Here is a 16,704-nt window from a genome sequence, read left to right on the forward strand (position 1 = left end):
ATGCCTCATACCTTCAAAGTTACCCTTCTTTAAGTTCTGGACCATGGTCTCTGAATTAACTGTTTCATTCTCCATCCTAATGCAGAATTCCACCATATTCTGGTCACTCTTCCCCAAGGGGCCTCGCACAATGAGATTGCTAATTAATCCTCTCTCATTACACAACACCCAGTCTAAGATGGCCTCCCCCCTAGTTGGTTCCTCGACATATTGGTCTAGAAAACCATCCCTTATGCATTCCAGGAAATCCTCCTCCACCGTATTGCTTCCAGTTTGGCTAGCCAAATCTATGTGCATATTAAAGTCACCCATTATAACTGCTGCACCTTTATTGCATGCACTCCTAATTTCCTGTTTGATGCCCTCCCCAACATCACTACTACTGTTTGGAGGTCTGTACACAACTCCCACTAACGATTTTTGCCATTTAGTGTTCTGCAGCTCTACCCATATAGATTCCACATCATCCAAGCTAATGTCTTTCTTAACTATTGCATTAATCTCCTCTTTAACCAGCAATGCTACCCCACCTCCTTTTCCTTTCATTCTATCCTTCCTGAATGTTGAATACCCCTGGATGTTGAGTTCCCAGCCCTGATCATCCTGGAGCCACGTCTCCGTAATCCCAATCACATCATATTTGTTAACATCTATTTGCACAGTTAATTCATCCACCTTATTGCGGATACTCCTTGCATTAAGACACAAAGCCTTCAGGCTTGCTTTTTTAATACCCTTTGTCCTTTTAGAATTTTGCTGTACAGTGGCCCTTTTTGTTCTTTGCCTTGGGTTTCTCTGCCCTCCACTTTTCCTCATCTCCTTTCTGTCTTTTGCTTTTGCCTCATTTTTGTCTCCCTCTGTCTCCCTGCATAGGTTCCCATCCCCCTGCAATATTAGTTTAACTCCTCCCAAACAGCACTAGCAAACACTCTCCCTAGGACATTGGTTCCGGACCTGCCCAGGTGCAGACCGTCCGGTTTGTACTGGTCCCACCTCCCCCAGAACCGGTTCCAATGCCCCAAGAATTTTAATCCCTCCCTGCTGCACCACTGCTCAAGCCATGTATTCATCTGCGCTATCCTGCGATTCCTACTCTGACTAGCACGTGGCACTGGTAGCAATCCCGAGATTACTACTTTTGAGGTCCTACTTTTTAATTTAGCTCCTAGCTCCTTAAATTCTTTTCGTAGGACCTCATCCCTTTTTTTACCTATGTCGTTGGTACCAATGTGCACCACGACAACTGGCTGTTCTCCCTCCCATTTCAGAATGTCCTGCACCCGCTCCGAGACATCCTTGACCCTTGCACCAGGGAGGCAACATACCATCCTGGAGTCTCGGTTGCGTCCGCAGAAACGCCTATCTATTCCCCTCACCATCGAATCCCCTATCACTATCGCGCTCCCACTCTTTTTCCTGCCCTCCTTTGCAGCAGAGCCACCTACGGTGCCATGAACTTGGCTGCTGCTGCCCTCCCCTGATGAGTCATCCTCCCCAACAGTACTCAAAGCAGTGTATCTGTTTTGCAGGGGGATGACCACAGGGGACCCCTGCACTATCTTTCTTGCACTGTTGTTCATCCATGGTTGTCCTTGAGAAGGTATGAGCTGTGTTCCACACTGTTACAATTGAATTAGATACAGGATAAGGGAAGTTCATGTCTGACTAAGTTCATTTACTTTTTGAGAAGGTAACAAGGAGTGTCGTTAAGGGCAGCGCGGTTGAGGTTATCTACATGGATTTTAGCAAGACCTTTGACAAGGTCCCACTTGGCAGGCTGATCAGAAAAGTAAAAATCCATGGGATGGAATGGAAAGTGCAAGTTGGATCCAAAATTGCCTCAGTGGCAGGTAGCAAATAATGGTTGATGGGTGTTTTTGTGACTGGAAGGCTTTTTCCAGTGCGGTTCTGCAAGGCTCAGTACTACGCCCCAAGCTTTTTGTGGTATATATTAATGATTTAGACTTCATTGTAGGGGGCATGATGAAGAAGTTTGCAGATGATATAAAAATTGCCCGTGCGGAATAAAGCTGTAGACTGTAGGAAGATATCAATGGACGGGTCAGGGGGGCAGAAAAGTGACAATTGGAATTCAATCCAGAGAAGTGTGAGGTAATACATTTGCGGAGCGTTAATAAGGCAAGGCAATACACAAAAAATGGTAGGATACTGAGAAATGTGGAGGAACACAGGGACCGTGAAGTGCATGTCCACAGATCACTGAAGGTAGCAGGCCAGGTAGATAAGGTGGTTAAGAAATCATATGGAATACTTGCCTTTATTAAGCCAAGGCAAGAGCAGGTTGGTTATGCTTGAACTGTATAAGAACATAAGAAATAGAAGCAGGAGTAGGCATAGGCCATTTGGCCCCTCGAGCCTGCTCCACCGTTCAATGAGATCATGGCTGATCTGATCATGGACTCAGCTCCACTTCCCTCCCTGCTCTCCATAACCCTTTACTCCCTTATCTATAGCAGGAAGGGGGTACTGAAGTTTCATGTTCAGCCATGAACTCATTGAATGGCGGTGCAGGCTAGAAGGGCTGAATGGCCTGCTCCTGCACCTATTTTCTATGTTTCTATGTTTCTATCGCTCAAAAATCTGTCTATCTCCACCTTAAATATATTCAATGACCCAGCCTCCACAGCTCTCTGGGGCAGAGAATTCCATAGATTTACAACCCTATGGGAGAAGAAATTCCTGCTCATCTCAGTTTTAAATGGATGGCTCCTTATTCTGAGACTATGTCCCCTAGTTTTAGTTTCCACTATGAGTGGACATATCCTCCCTGCATCCACTTTGTCGAGCCCCTCATTATTTTGTTTCGATAAGATCACCTCTGATTCCTCTGAACTCCAACCTACTCAACCTTTCTTCATAAGTCAACCCCTTCAACTCCGGAATCAACCTAGTGAACCTTCTCCGAACAGCCTCCATTGCAAGTATATCCTTCCTTAAATATACCTGTCCAGTTGTAGCATGATTTCTCTGCTTTTATACTCCATCCCCCTTGCAATAAAAGCCAATATTCCATTTGCCTTTCTGATTACTTGCTATACCTGCATATTAACTTTTTGTGTTTCATGCACAAGGATCCCCAGGTCCCTCTGTACTGCAGCATTTTGTAATTTTTCTTTCTTTCAATTATAATTTGCTTTTCTATTTTTTAAATTTTTGCCTACTCACTTAGCCTGTCTATATCTCTTTGAAGATTTTTTTCTGTACTCCTCACAATTTGCTTTCCCACCCATCTTTGTATCATCAGCAAACTTGTCTACATTGCACTCGGTCCCTTCATCCAAGTCATTAATATAGATTGTAAATAGTTGAGGTCCCAACACCGTTTCCTGTGGCACCCCACTAGTTACTGTTTCACAACCGGAAAATGACCCATTTATTCCGACTCTGTTTTCTGTTAGCATGGATACAGGATTGGCTAACTAATATATTACCCCCAACCCCGTGAACTTTTAATTTGTGCAGTAACCTTTTATGTGGTACCTTATCGAATGCCTTCTAGAAATCCAAATACACCTCATCCACTGGTTCCCCCTTATCCACCCTGCTCATTACATCCTCAAAGAACTCCAGCAAATTTGTCAAACATGATTTCCCTTTCATAAAACCATGCTGACTCTGCATGATTGAATTATGGTTTTCTAAATGTCCTGCTACTGCTTCCTTAATAATGGACTCCAGCATTTTCCCAACGACAGATGTTAGGCTAACTGGTCTATCGTTTCCTGCTTTTTGTCTGCCTCCTTTTTTAAATAGGGGCATTACATTTGCGATTTTCCAATCCGCTGGGACCGCCCCAGAATCGAGGGAATTTTGGTAAATTACAACCAATGCATCCACTATCTCTGCAACCACTTTTAAGACCCTAAGATTTAAGCCATCAGGTCCAGGGGACTTGTCCATTTTTATTCCCATTATTTTACCAAGTACTACTTCTTTAGTGATCGTGAATGTATTGGGTAATCAAGGGGCTATAGGGAGGGAGGAACTTAATACAACTTAAAAAAACACTAGTGTCGAATTTTTTAAAAGGTTCTTGGACAAAACACTAATTAGGCAGCAGTGAGTATGTTTAAGCAATAGATCAAGATTTATTAAGCTTACAGCATAATGTACTTAACAAAAGGCGACAATTCAGAAAGAATTTACCAATCCTTGTTCCCTGGTAACTCCGGCGATGTCGTCTTTGGTCTGTTCCTTGTTCTTCCAGAAGTCTCTGTGTCAAGCTGTTCCTTCAGTATTGAAGTTTTAACCTATTTCCCATCAAAGGTTTGCTTGGCCAATGTCCACATATGGTTTTTTAACAAAATCACCCTTTTTCATTGGTTCTAATGGTCAAAAATCCATGTCACTCACATCAAATATATCAATCCTGGCCATGCCTGCCTCCAGTAATTTTCAAAAAACCTTTCTTTGTGTGTTATCGATGATTTAGACATTCCTTCACCTCACTGGAATTTGTCTTAGCTCTCTTGTTCCTTGCTTCAAGCTATTCCAAGGGGCCCATCTCAAGCTATCTCATGTTTTTTTATTACTACCTATTTCAAACACTAGTATTGATGTTTTACATAATAATGTTTATATTAGTTTTGTTAGACAAACTCTAATTTCTACTGTGTATTATAACATGTTTTAACAATTTGATCTTCACTTGCAGCCTGTGCCTGCTTGGTTGTCTGAGCTCAGTCAATACTGCTTTTTGACTGCCTTTGCGTACATTCCCATGTCCGCAGAAAGTTATTGCTAACATTAGTTGGTCAATGATTACAACTAAATATATACGTATCTGATCCCCATCTACTATGAATCTCTAATTCTCAAATATCAGCCCTTCTTACACTAGTTAGGCCACAGCTAGAGTACTGCTTTCAGTTCTGGTCAGCACATTACAGTAAATATGTGATTGCACTAGAGAGGGTACAGAGGGAATTTACCAAGATGTTGCCAGGACTGAAGAATTATAGCTATGATGAAAGATTGGATAGGCTGGGGTTGTTTTCTTTGAAGAGAGGAGGCTGAGGGGCGACTTGATTGAGGTGTATAAAATTCCGAGGGACCTTAACAGAGAGGTCAATAACCAGGGAACATAGATTTAAAGTAATTGGTAGCAATATTAGAGGGGAGTTGAGGGGAATTTGTTTCTGGTGGTCTGGAACTCACTGCCTGAAAGGATGATAGATGCAGAAATGGTCACCGCATTTGAAAAGTGCTTGGATGTGCATTTGAAGTGCTGTAACCGACAGACCAAGAGCTGGAAAGTGGGATTTGGCTGGATGGCTCTTTATCGGCCGGCGCAGACATGATAGGCCGAATGGTCTCCTTCTGTGCCGTAAATTTCTATGATTCTGTGATGAAGCAGACTCTGTGACCGGGTCCCTAACTGTGATCCTAATCCAGCCTGATTGTCATTACTCTAGTCTGATTGCAGTGACATTTATAGGGTTAGGGTCACTGCTTAAGGTTCAGGGCTAAGGCTAGAGCTAGGACAAATTGAGTATCTCACCCTTGCTCCCTTCGTCCAATGTCCTGTGACACTATTCAGTCATCTGAATCTGGGCTGTTATCTCCCTCTCCCCTTTGTATCTTTCTATTGTGAGGCTGTTAGCAACACCCTTCCTATTAGAATCATAGAATTGTTACAGTACAGAAGGAGGTCATTCGGCCGTAGATACCGTGCCAACTCTCGGCTAGTCCCACTCCTCCACCCTTTCCCTGTAGCCCAGCAATTTTGTTTCCTTCAGCTACTTATCTGATTCCCTTTTGAAAGCCACAATTGAGTTTGCCTCCACCAGCCTCTCCAGATCCTAACCACTTGTCATGTAAAAAATGTTTTCCCTCATGTTGCCTTTGTTTGCCAACCGCCTTATATGTGTGTCCTCTGGTTCTCGACCCTTCCGCCAATGGGGACAGTCTCTCTCCATCTACTCTATCCAGACCACCTTCATGACCCCTCATTATTGTCCACACCGCCCTCCCATTGATGTTGATTTCTTTATCCGGCACTCTGTGAATAACTTGGGAGTTAAAATGTGGTGGGAGGAGTTTCTCGTGGAACTCTATTGCTCCCATGGATTCCTGCATCCTCGAAGGTAAGTCGATGATGGTATTGTGGTTGCTCAGGTGTTGAAGGGTTTTGATGAGAGGGCTTCACGAGGCTGGTAGATGCTGTCTCAACCTAGGATGATGTCATAATCTGTGGGAAACTGCTCCTGGTCCATACCCCCGAAGAGAGCGGAAACCTTTGAGCGCTGGATAATGTAGCTGGTGACGTTGTACTCAATCTTATGCAGAAAGATTTCACAAAGAATGTGAAAGAGTCATTTTTTGTTTTATTCGATTCTGGAATGTGGGCGTCCCTGGCAAGGCTGGCATTTATTGAACATCCCCTAAATGGATTACATAAGATATATGGTACAGAAACAGGCTATTCAGCCCAAGCAGTCCGTGCCATTTATACTCCAGTCGAGCCTCCTCCAGTCTTTTTTCATCTAAATCTACCACCTTAACCGCACCCGCACTATCCCCATATCCTTTGATTCCCTTAATCAAAAATCTAGCGATCTCAGCATTGGATATACTCAACAACTGAGCATTCATATCCCTCTGTTAGAGAATTCCAAATATTCACCACCCTCTGAGTGAAGACGTTTGTCCTCATCTCAGTCCTAAATGGCCGACCCTTATTCTGAGACTGTGAACCCTGGTATAAGACTCCCCAGCCAGAGGATACATCCTCCCTGCACCTACCCTGTCAAGCCCTGTCAGAATTTTGTATGTTTTCAATCAGACTACCTCTCATTCTTCTAAACTCTAGAGAATATAGGCCTAGTCTACTCATCTCTCTCAGCATAATCCTCTATTCCCTTCTCCCTTGTATGCTTGTCTAGCCTCCACATAAAATGCATCTATACTATTCACTTCAACCACTCTCTGTGGTAGCGAGTTCCTCATTCTCACCACTCTCTGGGTAAAGAGGTTTATTCTGAATTCCCCATTGGATTTCTTGGTGAATATCTTGTATTGATGGCCTCTTGTTAAGCTCTTCCCCACAAGTGGAAACACTCTCTCTGTATCCGCTCTATCAAAACCTTTACCACACTTACCCCCTTGACTGTGACGTCACCTTTCGATTTCTTTCTACTTCTTTTTTGTCTTCTCCCTGCAGCTGCACCAGCTGGCCTCAGCGACCACGAACTCCCGACTGCTGAACTCGCGGCCTTTTTATAGGCCTCCGACCCCGGACTCACGCCTCAGCGACCACGAACTCCCGACTGCTGAACTCGCGGCCTTTTTATAGGCCTCCGACCCCGGACTCACGCCTCAGCGACCACGAATTCCCGACTGCTGAACTCACGGCCTTTTTATAGGCCTCCGACCCCGGACTCACGCCTCAGCGACCACGAACTTCCGACTGCTGAACTCGCGGCCTTTTTATAGGCCTCCGACCCCGGACTCACGCCTCAGCGACCACGAACTCCTGACTGCTGAACTCGCGGCCTTTTTATAGGTCTCCGACCCCGGACTCACGCCTCAGCGACCACGAACTCCCGACTGCTGAACTCACGGCCTTTTTATAGGCCTCCGACCCCGGACTCACGCCTCAGCGACCACGAACTCCCGACTTTAATTTGTATCTAATCCCGTGCTGTACCTATCCTGGGTGTGTTTCTTAGGGCTGGTTTAGAGGAGCTTTACTCGATATCTAACCCCATGCTGTACCTTCCCTGGGTGCCTTTGATGGGAAAATGTAGAGGGAGCTTTATTCTGTGCCTAACCCGTGCTGTACCTGCCCTGGACATGTTTGATGGGACAGTGTGTAAGGAGCTTTACTCTGTATCTAACCCTGTGCTGTACCTACCCTGGGAGTTTTTGATGGGAAAGTGTAGAGGGAGCTTTAATCTATATCTAACCCCATGCTGTACCTACCCTGGGACTGTTTGATGGGACAGTGTAGAGGGAGGTTTACTCTGTATCTAACCCCGTGTTGTACCTCCCTGGGAGTGTTAGATGGGACGGTTTGGAGTGAGTTTTACTTTGTGTCTGACCCGTACTGTACCTGTCCTGCGAGCATTTGATCGGACGGTGTCGAGGAAGCTTTACTCTGTATGTAGCCCGTGCTGTACTTATCCTGGGAGTGTTTGATGAGACATTGTAGGAGGAGCTATACCATGTACCTAACCCCATGCTGTACCTATCATGGAAATGTTTGATGGGACAGGGTAGAGGAAACTTTACTCTGTATCTAACACCATGCTGTACCTACCCTGGGAGTTTTTGATGGGAAAGTGTAGAGGGAGCTTTACTCTGTATGTAACCCATGCTGTATCTCCCTGGGAGTCTGAGATGGGAAAGTGTAGAGGGAGCTTTACTTTGTTTCTAACCCGTGCTGTACCTGATCTGGGAGTGTTTGATAGGACAGTGGAGAGGGAGCTTTACTCTGTATCTAACCCCATGCTGCACCTTCCCTGGGAGTGTTTCATCGGACGGTACAGTGGGAGCTTTTCTCTGTATGTAACCTTGTGCTGTACCTGCCTTGGGAGTGTTTGATGAGATCATCGTGGGCCAGCCCGACCTGCGTGAAAACATCTCCGCAGGTCGGGGCTATAAAAAGAGCTGGAGCATGCCACTGCAGCTTCAGCGCGAGCTGACACAAATGTGCGACGGCTTCTAGATGGGCGATTGGGTGACGTCATCAGGACCCAGGTCACCGTTTGGAGCATGGCAGGAGCATCGGCGGGGCCCAGGTACGGCAGAGGAACAGGAAGGTCGTGGCAACTTGCGACAAGTGATCAGTGCAGAGGAGTGATGAGGGATCGGGGCTGAGATTTGGTGGGTGATCGTGACGGAGGTTCGGCGAATGTTTGTTGTGGAGGTGTGACGGGAATCAGGGTGGAGGTGCGGCGAGTGTTTTAGTGGTGGAGGAGCGGTAGGGATCGTGGTGGAGGTGCGGTGAATGAGGGTGCGGGGCCCAGAAGAGCCGAGGGCGCAGGGGCAGCACGGGCATGCCAGCACTGCGATATGTGTGCGCACTAGGTCCGTGCAGCAGAGCAGGTCTCCAATCGTCCTGGTTAACCCTTACCACTGGATAAAGGCCTAGCTTTGTCAAGCCCGTGTGATGGCTGGTGTGCAACGGTTATAAAATTCCACACACAGGCATCTTCCACCTCCTCAATTGGAGTTCAGGATGGAACATCGGGTCCTTCATTGAAAGATCTGTAAACTCATGTGGAAGCAAGTCATCCTCATTCAAGGGACCGCCTATGATGATGTTTGATGAGACAGTGTAGAGGGAGCTTTACTCTGTATCTGAAAGGTGCTGTACATGCCCTGGGAGTGTTAGATGAGACAGTGTAAATTGAGCTTTGCTTTGTATCTAACCCATGCTGTACCTGTCCAGGAGTGTTTGATGGGAGAGTATAGCGGGAGCTTTACTGTGTATTTAACCCATGCTGTACCTGCCTTGCGAGTATTTGATGGGACAGTGTAGAGTGAGACTTACTCTGTATCTAACAGAAAGAGGAATTCTACTCCAGCCTTGAACAATCTCTGTTCCGAGTCTCTACAGCCGGCAAGCTGGTCCTCCACGGAGACTTTAACGCCAGAGTTGGAAAGGACACTGTCCTCTGGGGAGGTGTGATCGGAAGAGAGCGGGTAGGGAAAGCCAACTCCAATGGCACCCTCCTCCTGATGAAATGCTTAGAGCAAGGCCTTGTCATAACAAACACCTTATTCCATCAGAAAGACAAGTATAAGGCATTACGGCAACATCCTCGCTCCAAGCATCGGAATCTGCTCGAGACCGCAAGGACGTGCACATTACTTGCGCCATGACACGACTGCTGGACGGACCACTGCCTAATCCGCTCTGTCATCCCCATCAACGTAGCCCCAAAACAGCGACGGCAACAGAAACCATGCCGCAGAAAAATCAATGCTGTAGCACTCAAAGATCCCGTTAAAAAAGAAAGCCCTATTCAGCCAGTGCCTCCTTACCAACCTGACAACTCTCAATGACCCAGAGATGCAGAGTGCCCACAGCGCCTGGTCTGCCTTCAAGGCCTCCATAATTAGCACCTGTGAAGAGACGCTCGATCACTCGACCAGGAAACACCAAGACTGGTTTGACGAGAATGACCAGGAGTTAACAAGCCACAAGCGCAAGGCATTCTTGAACTGGAAACAGCAACACAATTCGAGAGCAAGAAAGTAGCTCTACAGATGCCTGAAGGCCAAGATCTCATAAACTCGCGACCTAAAGAACAGATGGTGGATGGAGAAAGCGCAGGAGATCCAGGCACTAGCTGACAACCACGATGTGCGTGGATTCTTTAGCGCAGTCAAGACCACCTATGACCCAAGTACCCAAGGACCTACCCCACTGCTGAACAAGAACGGAGAGGTGCGCATCAAGGACAGAGAAGCAGTCAGAGCCCGCTGAAAGGAGCACTTCGAAGATCTCCTTAACCGAGACTCTGACTTCGACGTGAGTGCCCTCGATTCCATCCCGCAGCATGCTACCCGCCACCATCTCAGCACAACTCCAGCCTGGCATGAGGTAGAAAAAACCATCCAACAACTGAAGAACAACAAGGCCTCAGGAGCAGATGGAATCCCCGCCAAAACATGGTGGCGAAAATATGATCTAATTTCTCTTATATGGACGGAGGGGAGCATGCCAGGGATCTGAGAAACGCCCTAATTGTGACCATCTTCAAGTCCAATTGCGGTAATTACAGAGGTGTTTCCCTGCTGTCGGCCACAGAGAAACTCATTGCAAGAATCCTCCTCAATCACCTTCTCCCTGTGGATGAAGTGATTCTCCCATAGTCGCAATGTAGGCTCCGCCTACTAGAGGGCACAATGGACATGAACTTCACCGTTTGACAAATCCAAGAGAAATGCAAGGAGCAGCACCAACCCCTGTACATGGTCTTCTTTAACCTCACAAAGGCCTTTGACACTGTCAACCATGGAGCATCCTCCTCATATTCGGCTGCCCTCAAAGGTTTGACACCATTTCCCGCCTGCTCCATGATGACATGCAAGCCGTGATCTTAACCAATGCATCCACCACCAATCCAATTCACGTTTGGACCGGGATCAAGCAAGGCTGTGTCATCGCACCAACGCTCTTCTCGATCTTCCTTGCTGCAATGCTCCATCTCACCCTCAGCAAGCTCCCCGCTGGAGTGGAGCGAATCTACAGAACAAGTGGGGGAATGTTCAACCTCCGTCGCCTCCAGTCCAGATCTAAAGCTGTCCCATTCTCTGTCATTGAATTACAGTACGCAGACGACGCTTGCTTCTGCGCACACTCGGAGGTCAAACTCCAAGTCATTGTCAAAACCTTCACCGAAGCATACGAGAGTATGGGCCTTACACTAAACATTCGTAAGACAAAGGTCCTCTACCAACCTGCCCCCGCCACACAGTACTGCCCCCCCCACCACGATCATCAAAATCCACGACGAGTCCTTGAACAACGTGGACCATTTTCCATACCTCGGGAGTCTAATGTCAACAAGGTAAGGTGTCGATGACGAAGTCCAACACCGCCTCCAGTGCACCAGTGCAGCCTCTGGTCGCCTGAGGGACAGAGTGTTTGAAGACCAGGACCTCAAAACCGGCACCAAGCTCATGGTCTACAGAGCAGTAGTGATACGTGCCCTCCTATATGCTTCAGAGACATGGACTATGTACAGCAGACAACTCAAAGCATTGGAGAAGTACCACCAACGCTGCCTCCGCAAGATCCTGCAAATCCACTGGCAGGTCAGATGCACCAACGCCCGTGTTCTCGCTCAGGCCAACATCCCCAGCATCAAGGCACTGACCACGCTCAATCAGCTCCGATGGACAGGCCACATTGTCCACATTTCCGATACGAGACTCCCAAAACAAACGCTCTGCTCGGAGCTCCGACACGGCAAGGGAGCCCCAGGTAGGCAGAGGAAACGCTTCAAGGACACCCTCAAAGCCTCCTTGAAAAAGTGCCACATCTCCACCGACACCTGGGAATCTCTGGCCCAAGACTGCTCAAAGTGGGGGAGAAGCATTCAGGAATGCACCGAACACAGAGTCTCTTCACCGAGAGCAAGCTGAAGCCAAGCATAGACAGCGGAAGGAGCGCGCGGCAACCCAATCACTCCAACCATCCGTTCAATCAACCACCATCTGCCCCACCTGTGACAGAGACTGTATTTACTGCACTGGATTCATCAGTCACCTGAGAACTCATTTTTAGTGTGGAAGCAAGTCATCCTTGACTCTGAGGGGCTGCCTAAGAAGAAGAATCTAACATGTGCTGTTCCTACCCTGGGAGTGTTTGATGGGGTGATGACAGGATCGGTGCTGGGCTGCAATGCCTCACTATGCCGAATAGCCGCCTAGATCAGTATGCCGAATAGCCGCCTAGATTGCTTGCAGTGCCAGGCTTGTTTTGGGGAGAAGAGGGGGAGAACTGTACTGGGGCATTCCCCAGAAAATGGCCACTCCATTCTTCTGGCTATTTGCCAGGATTGTGGCGCAGCACCTGCAAGAGTTCAGCAAAAAGCAGCGGCGTCAGGGGCAGAGTATCATCAGGCATTAAGCGCGGGGCCTCTCAGGCAGGGATGAACCCCTCCGGACTGGGCCGGCAACTGCTACAACTGGACAGGGCAGGGACTGGGAGATCCATTTTATTGAACAATAAGAGCGATCAAACTCCACTGTCCCATAACCATCTCCTGGCTGTGAGCCTGCAGACACGCATATATACACCGTGATAGAGAGAGAGAGACACACATAGACAGAGGGAGAGACACACACTCACATAGAAACATAGAAAGTAGGTGCAGGAGTAGGCCATTCAGCCCTTCGAGCCTGCACCACCATTCACTAAGATCGTGGCTGATCATTCCCTCAATACCCCTTTCCTGCTTTCGCTCCATACCCCTTGATCCTTTTAGCCGTAAGGGCCATATACAACTCCCTCTTGAATATATCCAATGAACTGGCATCAACAACTCTCTGCGGTAGGGAATTCCACAGGTTAACAACTCTCTGAATGAAGAAGTTTCTCCTCATCTCAGTCCTAAATGGCCTACCCCTTATCCTAAGACTGTGTCCCCTGGTTCTGGACTTCCCCATCATCAGGAACATTCTTCCCGCATCTAACCTGTCCAGTTCCATCAGAATCTTATAAGTTTCTATGAGATCCCCTCTCATCCTTCTAAACCCCATTGTATAAAGGCCCAGTTGATCCAGTCTCTCCTCATATGTCAGTCCCGCCATCCCAGGAATCAGTCTGGTGAACCTTCGCTGCACTCCCTCAATAGAAAGAACGTCCTTCCTCAGATTGGGAGACCAAAACTGAACATAATATTCCAGGTTGAGGCCTCACCAAGGCCCTGTACAACTGCAGTAAGACCTCCCTGCTTCTGTACTTAAATCCCCTAGCTATGAAGGCCAACATAGCATTTGCCTTCTTCACCGCCTGCTGCACCTGCATGTCAACTTTCAATGACTGATGAACCATGACACCCAGGTCTTGTTGCACCTCCCCCTTTGCGAATCTGCCGCCATTCAGATAATATTCTGCCTTCGTGTTTTTGCCCCCAAAGTGGATAACCTCATATTTATCCACATTATACTGCATCTGCCCACTCACCTAACCTGTCCAAGTCACCCTGCAGCCTTTTAGCGTCCTCCTCACAGCTCACACCGCCATCCAGTTTAATGTCATCTGCAAACTTGGAGATATTACATTCAATTCCTTCATCTAAATCATTAATGATCCCAGCACTGAGCCCTGCGGCACTCCACTAGCAACTGCCTGCCATTCTGAAAAGGACCCATTTATCCAGACTCTGTGCTTCCTGTCTGCCAACCAGTTCTCTATCCACGTCAGTACATTACCCCCAATACCATGTGCTTTAATTTTGCACACCAATCTCTTGTGTGGGACCTTGTCAAAAGCCTTTTGAAAGTCCAAATACACCACATCCACTGGTTCTCCCTTGTCCACTCTACTAGTTACATCCTCAAAAAATTCTAGAAGATTTGTCAAGCATGATTTCCCTTTCATAAATCCATGCTGACTTGGACCGATCCTGTCACTGCTTTCCAAAGACGCTGCTATTTCATCTTTAATAATTGATTCCAACATTTTCCTCACTACCAGGCTAACCAGTCTATAGTTACCCGTTTTCTCTGTCCCTCCATTTTTAAACAGTGGGGTTACATTAGCTACCCTCCAATCCATAGAAACTGATCCAGAGTCGAAAGACTTTTGGCAAATGATCATCAATGCACCCACTATTTCTTTGACCACTTCCTTAAATGCTCTGGGATGCAGATGATCAGGCCCCAGGCATTTATCAGCCTTCAATCCCATCAATTTCCCGAACACAATTTCCCATTTTATAAGGATATCCTTCAGTTCTTCCATCTCACTAGACCCTCGGTCCCCTAGTATTTCCGGAAGGTTATTTGTGTCTTCCTTCGTGAAAACAGAACCAAAGTATTTGTTTAACTGGTCCGCCATTTCTTTGTTCCCCATTATAAATTCACCTGAATCTGACTGCAAGGGACCTACGTTTGTTTTCACTAAGCCTTTTCTCTTCACATATCTATAGAAGCTTTTGCAGTTTTTATGTTCCCTGCAATTTCTTCCAGTCCTCAGGTTTGCTGCTTTTTCTGGCCAATTTATATGCCTCTTCCTTAGTTTCACTTGTTAGCCACGGTTGAGCCACCTTCCCCGTTTTAATTTTACTCCAGACAGGGATGTACAATTGTTGAAGTTCGTCCATGTGATCTTTAAATGTTTGCCATTGCCCATCCACTGTCAACCCTTTAAGTATCACTCACCAATCTATTCTAGCCAATTCACGTCTCATTCCATCGAAGTTACCTTTCCCCAAGTTCAGGACCCCAGTCTCTGAATTAACTGTGTCACTCTCCATCTTAATAAAGAATTCGACCATATTATGGTCACTCTTCCCCAAGGCATCTCGCACAACAAGATTGTTAATTAGTCCTTTCTCATTAAACATCACCCTGTCAAGGATGGCCAGCCCTCTAGTTGGTTCCTCGACATATTGGTCTAGAAAACCATCCCTAATACACTCCAGGAAATCCTCCTCCACCGCATTGCTACCAGTTTGGTTAGCCCAGTCAATATGTAGATTAATGTCTCCCATGATAACTGCTGTACTTTTATTGCACGCATTCCTAATTTCTTGTTTGATGCTGTCCCCATCCTCATTACTACTGTTTGGTGGTCTGTACACAACTCCCACTAGCGTTTTCTGCCCTTTGGCATTCCATAGCTCCACCCATACCGATTCCACATCATCCAAGCTAATGTCCTTCCTTACTATTGCATTAATTTCCTCTTTAACCAGCAATGCCACCCCACCTCCTTTTCCTTTCTGTCTATCCTTCCTAAATGTTGAACACCCCTAGATGTTGAGTTCCCAGCCTTGGTCACCCTGGAGCCATGTTTCCGTGATGCCAATTACATCATATCCGTTAACTGCTATCTGCGCAGTTAATTCGTCCATCTTATTCCGAATACTCCTCGCATTGAATCACAAAACCTTCAGGCTTGTCTTTTTAACACTACTTTAGAATTTTGCTGTAATGTGGCCCTTTTTGCTTTTTGCCTTGGGTTTTTCTGCCCTCCACTTTTACTTTTCTTCTTTCTATCTTTTGTTTCTGCCCCCATTCTACTTCCCTCTGTCTCCCTGCATTGGTTCCCATCCCCCTGCCATATTAGTTTAACCCCTCCCAAACAGCACTAGCAAACACTCCCCCTAGGACATTGGTTCCGGTCCTGCCCAGGTGCAAACCGTCCGGTTTGTACTGGTCCCACCTCCCCCAGAACCGGTTCCAATGTCCCAGGAATTTGAATCCCTCCCTGCTGCACCACTCCTCAAGCCACGTATTCATCTGAGCTATCCTGCGATTCCTACTCTGACTAGCACGTGGCACTGGTAGCAATCCTAAGATTACTAATTTTGAGGTCCTTCTTTTTAATTTGGCTCCAAGCTCCCTAAATTCGTCTTGTAGGACCTCATCCCGTTTTTTAACTATATCGTTGGTACCTATATGCACCACGACAACTGGCTGTTTACCCTCCTCCTTCAAAATGTCCTGCACCCGCTCTGAGACATCCTTGACCCTTGTTCCAGGGAGGCAACATACCATCCTGGAGTCACAGATGCGGCCGCAGAAACATCTATCTATTCCCCTTACAATTGAATCCCCTATCACTATCGCTCTCCCACTTTTTTTTCCTGCCCTCCTGTGCAGCAGAGCCAGCCACAGTGCCATGGACTTGGCTGCTGCTGCCCTCCCCTGATGAGTCATCCCCCTCAACAGTACCCAAAACGGTGTATCTGTTTTGCAGGAGGATGACCGCAGGGGACCCCTGCACTAACTTCCTTCCACTGCTCTTCCTGTTGGTCACCCATCCCCTATCTGGCTGTGTAACCTTTACCTGCGCTAAGACCAACTCACAAAACTTGCTATTCATGTCATTCTCAGCATCGTGGATGCTCCAGAGTGAATCCTTCTGCAGCTCCAGTGCTGTTATGCGGTCTGTCAGGAGCTGCAGCCGGATACACTTCCTGCATATGTAGTCGTCAGGGACACTGGAAGCGTCCTTGACTTCCCATAGTACAGGAGGAGCATAACACGTGTCCG

The sequence above is a fragment of the Pristiophorus japonicus genome, chromosome 1, assembly GCF_044704955.1.
Source record: "Pristiophorus japonicus isolate sPriJap1 chromosome 1, sPriJap1.hap1, whole genome shotgun sequence".
Classification (NCBI taxonomy): domain Eukaryota; kingdom Metazoa; phylum Chordata; class Chondrichthyes; family Pristiophoridae; genus Pristiophorus; species Pristiophorus japonicus.